This window comes from Charadrius vociferus, unplaced genomic scaffold (assembly GCF_000708025.1).
Source record: "Charadrius vociferus isolate BGI_N301 unplaced genomic scaffold, ASM70802v2 scaffold161, whole genome shotgun sequence".
Lineage (NCBI taxonomy): Eukaryota > Metazoa > Chordata > Aves > Charadriiformes > Charadriidae > Charadrius > Charadrius vociferus.
Window position 1 is genome coordinate 2,484,611 of NW_009646928.1, and position 11,887 is coordinate 2,496,497.

The following is an 11,887-nucleotide window of genomic DNA, read 5'->3' on the forward strand; positions in this document are numbered from 1 at the left end:
GTACAGTCACTCTTCTCAGCAACCCCACTAAGTTATTTGGCTTTTGATCCCCAGTCCTCTGCACCTTCCCACAACTGACACTGTTATTTCACCCAAGCATCCACAACGCCTCCTTTAAAGCTTTAATGAAAAAGGCTAATTGTTTGTAAAGTCAACGCCCTGTGTTCAATTTGGTCTGGTTTTAAAATCTGATCAGCTTAAATAAACTCCACCCAAACACAAGCAAGATAACCTAGAAATGGCCCCCAGCACACACTATGATTCAGCTGGCAGACTGCAGCAAAATTGCAGATCAAAATGCTATTTGGTCTTTGTCTTTCTTCTCTTCATTCCTTCTCGTTTTATCAGATAGGAATATAAATCTTAATCATTTGGGGTAAAAGGCTCTGAATCTAATTCAGTAAAACACAATGCTGCAGAATCTGGCAAAGATGCCACACTGATGCTTTTGTCATAATGCATTTATTTCCAGCATTATTCTGAGACATCACCAACACACATCCTTCAGAACCTGATCATTTTCACAACAGAGTTCAAAAACTAAACATACACAAGGCAGGCAGCAGTATTTTAGGACAACACCAAACTAGGAATATCTCTAAGAGGAACTTCTATTACTATATAGCTTGGTAGGTAACAATGCCAAATAAAAATTAAATTCAGAATTTGTTCATAGTTGAGAGTAAAGACCTCTTTCTGATAAACAGGATGCATTTTCTGTTTATTTTGAAGGGGACTTACTAAGTCTTTGTGTGACTTTTAAGTACAATATTTATCAGGGTATTTGTTACAAACAAGTTGAGGCAAGACCAAAACAGTTCATTACACTTACCTCTGCAATTCATAGTGTGACATTTTTACCTTAAAAAAAAAAAAAGTCCTCTTCAGTCTCTTCTTGATCGTTGAATAGCCAGAAAATTCACAAGTAATTTGTATAGAAAGCAGACCAGCCACCACTCAGGATGTACTGGACGGGTAATCCTGTCAGAACTCTGTATTGTAAATTGTAGTGTCCCATTTCAATGGCAAATGACATTACCATCACGATCAGCAGCAACTAGCATATTTTACCACCTCAGTAGAACAGAACTAACAGTAACAGAGAAATCTGCTCTGGTCAAACTCTTTCAAACAGGTATACTGTAAATACTTGAATGTGATTTTCAAACTAGCCATTTTAGTATTAAATATTGCCTGTACTCAGTCTGTTATGTATTCTAACACTGCCCTCTTGTGTCATAATACAGTTTTGCAAACAGTCAGATTTTTCCAAACCAAGATGAAAGCAAGGCTTTATGTATGAGATCCTAAATACATGGGTTTATGTTTACTAAAACATTTAAAAGTCTTGATCCATTAGTGCATTTAGATATAATTTCTAGTGCAAGACATGTAACGACATGCCTCTGTAGGAGCAAAGGCCATTAAGACATTCTTAGTAAGCACCAATTGCACAATAACTTTTAATGGGAGAAAGCAACCAGACACCAAAGGTGGCTGCATAAAGAGTTAGCACATGGTAGCTGCCACACAATGCATTTAGTCCCAGGCTTGTTGAAATTTAATTTCCCCAGGCAGATAAACACCTAGTAAAAGTGGAACTAATGTATTTTTAATCAAGAGAATTGATTTTCCATATTTACATCAACACTGCAGGCATCATCATATAATCATGGGATAATTCAAGCTGCAAGAAAACTCTGGAGGTCATCTAGTACAACCTCCTGCTCATCTTAAATATTAAAAGATTATTAGTCATGTCTAAAGACTTTTTAACCAACAGGAACCTAAATACAAAGTTAGCTTCTCTCTTCCTAGAAAAGATGGCATAGTCCTTCTGTACTTTCACCTGAGACTACAAAATTCTGAATTTGTAAACTCAGGCAAACTTCTGTATCTCTTCTGTACTGCTGGAGTTTCTCATTAGCATTAGTGCCGTTTATGGTATAATAGTAACAGCAGAGCAATTAATCATTACTATGACTTTGCAGAGGAAGCTTTGGCTCCTGGGTGCTGTTATTGGAAATTGTGCTCGATGGTAGGTTACAAGCATCCCTGCATCTTAAGCACTGGTCATCCATTCCTAGCTGGGAACACAATGCTAGCAACCGAGTCTGTCAGGGCTGCCTGCCTATGGAGCTACACTGTATTTCCTCCATCATCTGGGTTTGTAGTGAGCAAAGTAGGCAGGGACTGTGAGAAAGTACTTCAAGCTCAAGAATGACTAGCACCATGCCAACAAGGAAGTACGGGCAAGACTGGAACAGGGCACCCAGGAGATAAAGGCAGGACAAGCAGCAGGAGACCAAGGATGGACAAGGATGGACACGGTATAAACTCCAAGCTGGAGCAAAACCAGAGAAAATACTGGACTCAAACACTATTTAGGAGTCCCCAAGCACCAAACTTATTCAGCACTGGAATGGTAAATGCGTAAGCTGCTGTGCTTTTGGCAGTGAGGCTGTATCCTATGGCAACTAGGTAGTGGTAAGAATTCAGTCTATTGTTCCTGTGAGAAGGAAACGCAAGGTTAAGAAATTACTGCAGAATATAATTTCTAGAACCAGCACTACATTAATTGTAGTTCTTTAGTTTCCTATTGGCAGGAAAACGCAGTGAACCTGAATAAGCAGAAAAAATATTTACATGAGATTTCTTAAAAGGCTGTAAAAGTGTTCCATCCTCCATCGAATGGAACAAATCAACACTCCAAACATATTCTTAATTTAACTTCCACATTCAGAACACTTTTGTGGATATATTTCTTTCTGATTCAGTAAAGAGCATTGGACCTTAACAACAGTGTAGTGCCATCTTTCGGCAAACACCGGAAAATATTCGTGATTGCTTTAGACCTGCACAGAAAAGGGTCTCATAAGAGCCCAGTACTGCTCCAAATTGTGACAATACCAATGATAAGCTAATTATACACTCAATCAGTCTCTACTTAGTATAGTGAAGAGGTTGCTAAAAATAATGATATAAAAGAAGTTCCTTTTGTATCATTTTACTGCAAGTAGAAAGACCCTGTGCTCACACACTGCCCTGACTTGCATTCTGACCCAATTTCACAGTGCTCAACAAAGTGACAAATCCAATTTCTGCCAATCTTCTATGAGCAAGAAGCCTTCCCCAATCAGACAAACTTTGGACAAAGAATCCACCCCCACCCCCCTTCCCCACCCCCACCCCTGCATGCTATATTCAATCACGGCAGGAAAAAAGGGTAGTGTTCTATTTCAGGTCCTGGGTAGCTACACCACTCATGTGAAGGCACAACGAGTCACATGTCAGAGGTACAACCCCATGCTGAGCTACATGATGGGACAATCCCAGATCTCAAACACAGGAGCAGGGAATGGGACATGATGCCTTCCCAGAAGACCCAGCTCACAGCAGGAAGTGCATGACTTGTCAGCATGACATTAGATGACATGGGTGAGAAACTGTCTCCACAAGAAATATCTCATCCTTTTTTTACTATTATTTATTCTAAATTCTCAATTTAGTAAATCCAGGAGTGCCAAGATACTGACACATCACTTGCAATCTGGGGGGAATTTTACTTGTTCTTCTATTCCTTAACACTGAATAGGGTATTACCTACAGGCAAACATGGCAGCAGTTCCAATACTCTGCTATTACTGCAAGTGGTGTTCCTCAAGGGTCGGTACTGGGACTGGTGCTGTTCAACATCTTTGTCAGCGACACAGACAGTGGGACTGAGTGCCCTCTCAGCAAGTTTGCTGACGATATCAAGCTGTGTGGCGTGGCAGACACGCTGGAGGAGAGGGATACCATCCAGAGGGACCTGGACAGGCTTGAGAAGTGGGCCCATGACAACCTCAGAAAGTTCAACAAGGCCAAGTGCAAGGTTCTGCACATGGGTCAGGGCAATCCCAAGCACAAATACAGGCTGGGCGGATGAAGGAATTGAGAGCAGCCCTGAGGAGAAGGACTTCGCAGCACTGGTGGATGAGAAGCTCAACATGAGACAGCAACACACACTTGCAGCCCAGAAGGCCAACCGTATCCTGGGCTGCATCAAAAGAAGCGTGGCCAGCAAGTCAAAGGAGCTGATTCTCCCCCACTACTCCACTGTTGTGAGACCCCACCTGGAGTACTGTGCCCAGCTCTGGAGTCCTCAGTACAGGAAAGACATGGACCTGTTGGAGTGGTCCAGAGGAGGGTCACAAAGATGATCAGAGGGCTGGAGCACCTCTCCTATGAAGACAGACTGAGAGAGTTGGGATTATTGAGCCTGGAGAAGGCGGCTCCAGGGGGACCTTATAGCAGCCTTCCAGTATCTGAAGAGGGCCTACAGGAAAGATGGGAAGGGACTTTTTACAAGGGCATGTAGTGATAGGATGAGGGGGAATGGTTTCAAACTGGAACAAGGTAGATTTAGATTAGATACCAGGAAGAAATTTTTCACTTTGAGGGTGGTGAGACACTGGCTTGGGTTGCCCAAAGAAGTTGTGGAGGCCCCATCCCTGGAAGTGTTCAAGGCCAGGCTGATTGGGGCTTTGAGCAGCCTGGTCTAGTAGGTGTCCCTGCCCATAGCAGGGGGGTTGGAACTAGATGATCTTTAAAAGGTCCCTTCCAACCTAAACCATTCTATGATTCTATAGTACTTTACCATTCCCACAGTGGAAACTGCAGTATGCTGTTATCAGACTGCACTGTTGGTAGGTTTTGTTTGAACTTTCTGAACAAGGATTGAATTAAAACATTTCCAGGGAATGAATTAACAACTCTTAGATCTTTACCTTAACTCCATATGGCACTATTAGAAAAGACAGAGGAGTCTTGTTTCATATTAAAATGTAGACCCCTTTTCAGAGCATTACATTTCAGTTTTCTTGAAATCAATAGCACGATTTGCCTCTATAGACAAAGGACAACTGAGAGTAAAGGAGACTCAGAGAAACATGCTTGTGGTAAGACAAAATATCCGTAAGATGTATGTCGTATGTCAGCATAAGTCACACCCTCTCTTTGTACTACTGACTGGATGGTTTCAATGAAAAATGTATTTTACCTGGTGGTTGCTTGTATCAGAAACCTTCACATCCAGTGATCCTGTCAGAACAGCATACCAGTTCGTCCCAATATCACCCTGACGGAATACTGAAAAGATTAAATCTTGTAAATAAGAGCTATCTCTTTAAGTTTAGCAACATTAACAAACATTTTCCCTCATATTACTATACTACTGTAGTCTCTTCTTGCATTATAGAATTTGCCATATCAGACTACTTACTTACTATTACAGTAATATTTCTGATGACACTGAAAAGCACATATTTTAGTAAACTGCTCAATACACTACAAAAACAATGACAGCTCATAGACTTTCTTCACTCTTCTCCCCAGTTTGCCTCTCTTTTACTGCTTAGTTAATAAACAAAACAAAACAAACAGACAAACAAGCAACCCCCCCCCAAAAAATACTTTCTGAACAATGTCCCTTTGAAATTCAGAATATTCTAATGCAAACACAGCTGCTACTGACTTCAGTAAAAGTTCTGGCTGAGAAGCAACTGCAAGACGTTGATGTTCAGGCATTCCAACCGTGCGATTACAGAGCATCAGAATTCCTATTACTCTAAGCAAATCCCAGTGCTGTGTGGCTAAAGCACGCCAGATTTACCTGAGGGGTACCTGAGATGCTGCCAAACACCACATGTCTCCATCAGCTACTCCCCTGGTCCAGCTGTGGGAACTCACACATTCCCATCACAGAACCACCACTTATTTCCACCTCAGCTTCATAGACCAAGAACAGCTGTTCACCTTCATCTGGCACGCGGGCTGCCAGAGCAGGCACAGAGCTGCTGCACCCCACAGCAGTACGCAGCTCTGCAATTCTGTCTGTGTTATCCAGAGTGACTGCAAACCACATGCTATTAATGATATGCCTAGGTGATATACTTTTGCCCCTGACATCACAAAGCACCTACAAAAGAGATCAATAATACATTTACAGGGGAAGAATGAGGTTATAGTGCAATGACTTGCTTCTAATCTTTCAAGAAAACAGCGGCAGAGTCCTATACCTAATAATGTGTGCCTTGTTACCATAGATTCACTACACAATGTATTTGTAGAGCAAGCAGCACTTTAGTCCTGCCTTCCCCCATGACTATGACTGTAAACATTTTTATGGACGTTCCACTAATTGTGCTCTCTCATTGATCTCCTAGAGACAATCCCAGCCTAACCCCCGATTTTATCTACATAAAATAGATCATCGTATGAAGCTCTCTTACATGTGATTCCTTTTTCCAGATTTTCATAATACCCACACAGACATATCTGCTGGAGAAGGTTTGGATGAAATTTCTCAAAAGCTTTCACTTCTTTCAGCCGTGTGAATATTATATCTACATCTTCACTGGAACGTTCCAAAGGTCTGCAAGAAAACAAAGGACAAAATTCTCAAGGGCTTTAGGAAAGAAATATCCCCACCTGCATGCACTAAACTTACAAATGTTTGCATTAAATGCCACACTATAATATAAACCAATTCAAATGCATTTCACAGGTACATAATTAAACCCTTCCAAAATATCCCACCAACGGTCTGTTATCAACTTGAGCATGACTATTATCATTTCAACACAGGCAGTGCCCAGAAGCCCCATTTAGCACCAAGGTCCTGCCGTAGCAATTACTGTAAAAATATATACGATACAGTCCTTATCCTAAAGAGCTTAGAATGATACATAGCTTTAAGTTTGTAAGAGAACAACGAATAAACAGATGTCCAAACATACAAGAGGTCTGTGGAATCAGTACCCAAAATAGAAGTTCTCTATCTGGCTAAAAGGAAAGCTTTAGATATCAGCAGTAACTCCTATATCCACATCTCTCTTCCACATTTTACTGGGTACAAACTTGAGTGTTCTGTTTTCTCTTCTCACTTGCAAGTGAGAAAGACAACTGCAATAAGTACATTCTCTTTCATGCAGTTCCTGTCTCTTAATGTTGGACAAATTAAATATGCAAGCAAGAATCGTAACTCTTCACTGGTAAGGCTAAAGAGTTTTAATCCAAATATTTAAAATATTTGAAATCTATGACAGTGACACCTTTAAAAAACCAAGGTTTCGAGAAAAATTAAATTGTAGAACTCCCTCCAACAAAGCAGCATGTGGACAAGCAGTTCAGCAGATTCAGAAAACTACTATGTATGTATGAAACTAAAGCAAATTAGGTCCATCATGTACATTTTAAATGCGATTATCAAACATTACGAACCAGCAGGTAAGCCAACCACTAACTGACAGCATTAGAAAGAATCTTTCATAACAGACCAAATGCCTACCACTATGTACAGAAAGAAACACAGCACATCCCTAGGAGATCATGCTGGACCAGATTCAGAAATCATTTATGTATAAAGGGGTACAAGAAAGACAGAGAACTATCTGTGATCGTTAGACCTATCACTCACTCAAATGCTGCTAGTTAATTTTTACTGACAAAAATGTTCTTTTAGCCAGTGGATGAGCTTCTAAATGAACAGAAGTCAGGTAGCTTACAATGAACCAAGACTAAGTTCACACATACATATCTTTATGTACACCCACAGTGTAAGCACTCCTTCCAACAGAATTTTTTTAAAGATTTCTCTTTGGAATCAAAGACTTAAGGGATCCAAATGTTTGTGTCAGGGAAGAAGCCCAGATCCTACTCACCCTGAATCTCTGTCTCTCATCTTTCTTATTAAATTAAGTTTAGGAGGGATTAAATCTCTATCCTCATTTATACTCCAACTTACCATTATTAAATACAGATGAGAATAACAACTCTCTGGTGTATAAAGTTGCTTCTACACGACAGTGACATCCTCTTACCAATTCAAACTACAACCAACTACAACAGGTCCCTTTTGAAGTATTTCAAGTAAGATTTTCACCCATTCCTTTTTTTTAACTGTGCTGACAGGTACTAATAAGCATTAACTCTCTTGTCAAAAGCCTTTTAAGAAGATTAGGAGGCGCAGCTTGCAAACAGATTTAAAATACATTTATACAAGGTCTCTACCCAAACTACACTGGCACTTGGAACACTAACTCCCTTAATTTATGGAGTCTCAAAATTAACAGCAAAACCCGACAAGGAACAAAAAGGGAGATCATTCTCAGGATATCCCTTTTTCCTAGAGAAACTGTGTCTGAGACTGTTTCGTTCATACAACTGCTCACAGCTGACTCCGTTCAAGTCCATCAGTTCATCTGCATAGAACTGACAGTAGGATCTCAGTGTTTAGTGGTTCTAACTGTTTGATGCAGTCAGCCAGGGAAAAACCAAACAGGGTTAGCAAACAACATGCATCAGGTTGTATGAACTTCTGTATGAACCGTTCTCCCAGTGCTCTTTCTGAAATGCGAGTGCAGAAATCTCTTCCACTTCTGGTCCTGCTGTCCTGTTTTGAGGCAAAACAGAACCATTTTCTTTTCAGTAATTTTACTTTTCGGCTAACCCTCTTCTAACTGAACTCTGAAATTAACGGCATATTTTTCCCGGTGTTGGCTTCTAGCAAAGATAAGGCCTGATGTTTATAATTAATACCAAGGAATGGTGTTCAGAGAGGCTCCTGCTTGTACTTGCTATAACACCAAAGGGCAGCTCACTTTGTTATTTGCCCCATTGGAGGGTCGGAAGCAGAAGAGCATAGAATGGTCCCACCTGCAGGGAGGAGCAGACAGGACAGGTGACCCAAAACTGACCAACAAAAAGCTGATGGATCAAAGGGTCAGCCCTCTTTCTTCAATGGCCAGCATCCAAGGAGGACACTGCCTTTGATCCCAATCTATGCACTCCTGAATCCAATTCTTGAGATGAGCTCCTGTCCATTGCTGAGTCCGGTCTGGGACTTCCCCAGTGCCTGCCGGTGACGTGACTGTCATCCCGGGAGCTCAATATGGTTTTGTATATATTGTTTATATTTCATTATTTGCTTATGAATATTATTATCTTTTCTTTTTATTATTTTGTTATAAGTATTTCATTTAATTAGTTTTGTTTCTGTTCAACTCGCACGTCTCTCTCTCTCTCTCTTCTCTCACTTGGAAGAGAAGTTAGAGAGCATCTGTCGTTCATTTGTTATTTGCCCCATTGGAGGGTCGGAAGCAGAAGAGCATAGAATGGTCCCACCTGCAGGGAGGAGCAGACAGGACAGGTGACCCAAAACTGACCAACAAAAAGCTGATGGATCAAAGGGTCAGCCCTCTTTCTTCAATGGCCAGCATCCAAGGAGGACACTGCCTTTGATCCCAATCTATGCACTCCTGAATCCAATTCTTGAGATGAGCTCCTGTCCATTGCTGAGTCCGGTCTGGGACTTCCCCAGTGCCTGCCGGTGACGTGACTGTCATCCCGGGAGCTCAATATGGTTTTGTATATATTGTTTATATTTCATTATTTGCTTATGAATATTATTATCTTTTCTTTTTATTATTTTGTTATTAGTATTTCATTAAAGTAGTTTTGTTTCTTTTCAACTCGCAAGTCTCTCTCTCTCTCTCTTCTCTCACTTGGAAGAGAAGTTAGAGAGCATCTGTCGTTCATTTTAGTGGCCAGTCCAGCCCAAACCACAATACCTGTCAAAAGGACAAGCTTTGTGGGGATTTAATTCATAGACTGTGTAGCTTTTTTTCCTGAGAGTAGCTGAAGGCTCAAGAGACAGGGTTTCCATCTAGTTCAGAAGAAGGTGAGAACAGGGCTTACTTCCATTGATGTGGCAAGGAGTGTCTTGTGTCAGGAAGATGAACTGCAGGAAAAGCTCTTTCTTCTGACAAAACTGCTTCACGACCCCAATAAAGTGAGTCATCATGGAAGGACAAGCATTCTCACAGGTAGCTGAGCCATGCTTTGCAGAGTTTTAAACGCTAATCAGCACAGCAGTGAGAAACTAAACTCCATATTTACTGGGAAGGACAAACTAAAGTTGTGTGTTCCTAGGGGCTTACGTCAGCAAGCAGCTGAGCTACAGCACTTTGTATTAGCACCATTTACTTCCACCTAGAGTACACGAAGTGGGCACTCGAAGGGGGACACACAGACATGCTCTAAACAAAAAGAGGAATCCAAACTTCTAAGCAATATGCATAGTAGTAATCTGAAAATTGTTATATTCCTTACAGTGTATCTTAATAATTCATTACTGCAGCCCATTTGTTTCAGCAGCCTTTCTTCGAAATATACTGGGTTGAATACTACTGTGTACAACTAAATTTCCACGAATATTTTTACTGGAAGGGCACAAATTTTGATCCAGCACATTTGGAAACAAAGCTAGAATTTGGGAGAGGCTTTCAGTGAATCATTTAACTATTAATCTATCTTAGAAAAGGCACCTTCTCCTCCAGCTGTGTTTTACCAAAAAAAACCAACCAGCAGCAGCCAGCACAGAATCATGCGCTCAGAATCAAATAAGACACACAGACCAACACCAAGTTTAAGAGTTAGCTGTTCTGTTAAGATCATGAATAAGCATAAAAATGAACTAGGTGAAAGTTGCTTGACAACAATGCCTTCAGATTTGATCAGAGCTCCTGGGAAATTTCCTCAATGTTTAGGAGTAAGGAATTAACTAACACTAGGTGTACCAAGCTGAGGTGGCCCTTAGTTCTTACTAGGACATGGAATTTTGCCTGTGTAAAAACTCCAGATTGCAGTGTAACGGTAATAGTAGTACCACTCAAACTCATTTCTATCAAGAGCTTATATTCTATAACAATGAGACTGGTTTTAAAAGGATAGTTTTACTTAGTGGGAGAGCATAATGAGAATAATGAAATACCATGGTGTCAATTAACTGCTTTTCCACATGCCTGTAAAACTCAGGCAAAGTTTGACCACTTTTTACAAAGTATCTTCTAATAAAATTGTCATCATTGTAACTATTGTCATCATCATTAAATTAACATTCATGAAGCTATTTATGATGCCAAATTTTGTTTTCTATTTCCTAAGTACAAGCTGCCTAGCGTGGAACATCAGTACAGGGCAACATAAATTTACTTCCTCATTGCAGCTATCATCTTACTAAATTGCTGTAAACTTGGCTTTTTTAAAGCATAGTTTGGCATAATATTTAAACAGCTAATATTATAATATATTCCTTAGAACATTAATGATTAAACCTATTAATTAGAAAAGTACTACTGATGGCAGATGGAGAATTATTCAAGCTTTAATGTCACTGTAGTCACACAGATAGGAGGCAGTGGTATTAATCCAGAAAGGAACCATTCCCCAAACCAGGGAGATGAGCTTCAAAAGTTAACCCCAAGCAGGTGAATCTCCCTACACCCCAACATGGCTCCAAAAGCCTCTGGAAAGGCTTTTCCAGAGACCATATCAGATCGCCTGAAGTCACTCCTCTGTGATCACCGCTGCTGTTTACACTAGAGAGCAATCTCCCTGAGCTTTGCCCCCCTCTGCTGATAGTGCTGGTACCCTTCTGTTCTGTGACACGGACGCTGTTACGCTACTGAAGTGTCCCCTCACTGCTGATGCTGCAGAGCTCTAACTTGATATCCATGAGCATAAGAAGCTAAAAAACGCATTTCAGTGAGACTTCAACCACTGGACTCTCTACTAAAGTTTCTGTCCTTTCCTAAGTGTACTCCTGTTTCTGAAACCTCTTAGCCCAATGTATGGATTAGGACCATAAATGAATCTAAAAGTGTGGGCAACTCTCTTAAATCAATTAAAAATCTTCCACTCTCAGCAGTTTGGTAGAGATATCAGCTAGAGCAGAAGCATTTTAAGGCAAGGCCATCCTTCTTGTAGAAAAACTATGACTCTGCCCAGTGAAGCAGACACTGCCTAGGCTGCCTCACCCAGTTTAAAATAAATTTGAAGTAAAAGA

At 40.7% G+C, this 11,887-nt stretch overlaps 1 protein-coding gene across 3 annotated transcripts in view; it reads right to left on the reverse strand.

Annotated features, from left to right (window-relative positions):
- Window positions 1-6,408, reverse strand: part of RAPGEF4 (Rap guanine nucleotide exchange factor (GEF) 4) — a 142,989-nt gene extending 136,581 nt beyond the window's left edge. For all 3 annotated transcript variants that reach the window (XM_009894545.1, XM_009894543.1, XM_009894544.1), the window contains exons 1-2: window positions 6,273-6,408; window positions 5,042-5,130 (exon numbers count right to left, since the gene is read on the reverse strand). The gene's annotated coding sequence lies outside the window, so the exon portion shown is untranslated. The remainder of the gene's footprint in view (window positions 1-5,041; window positions 5,131-6,272) is intronic.
- Between the last annotated feature and the right edge of the window lie 5,479 nt (window positions 6,409-11,887).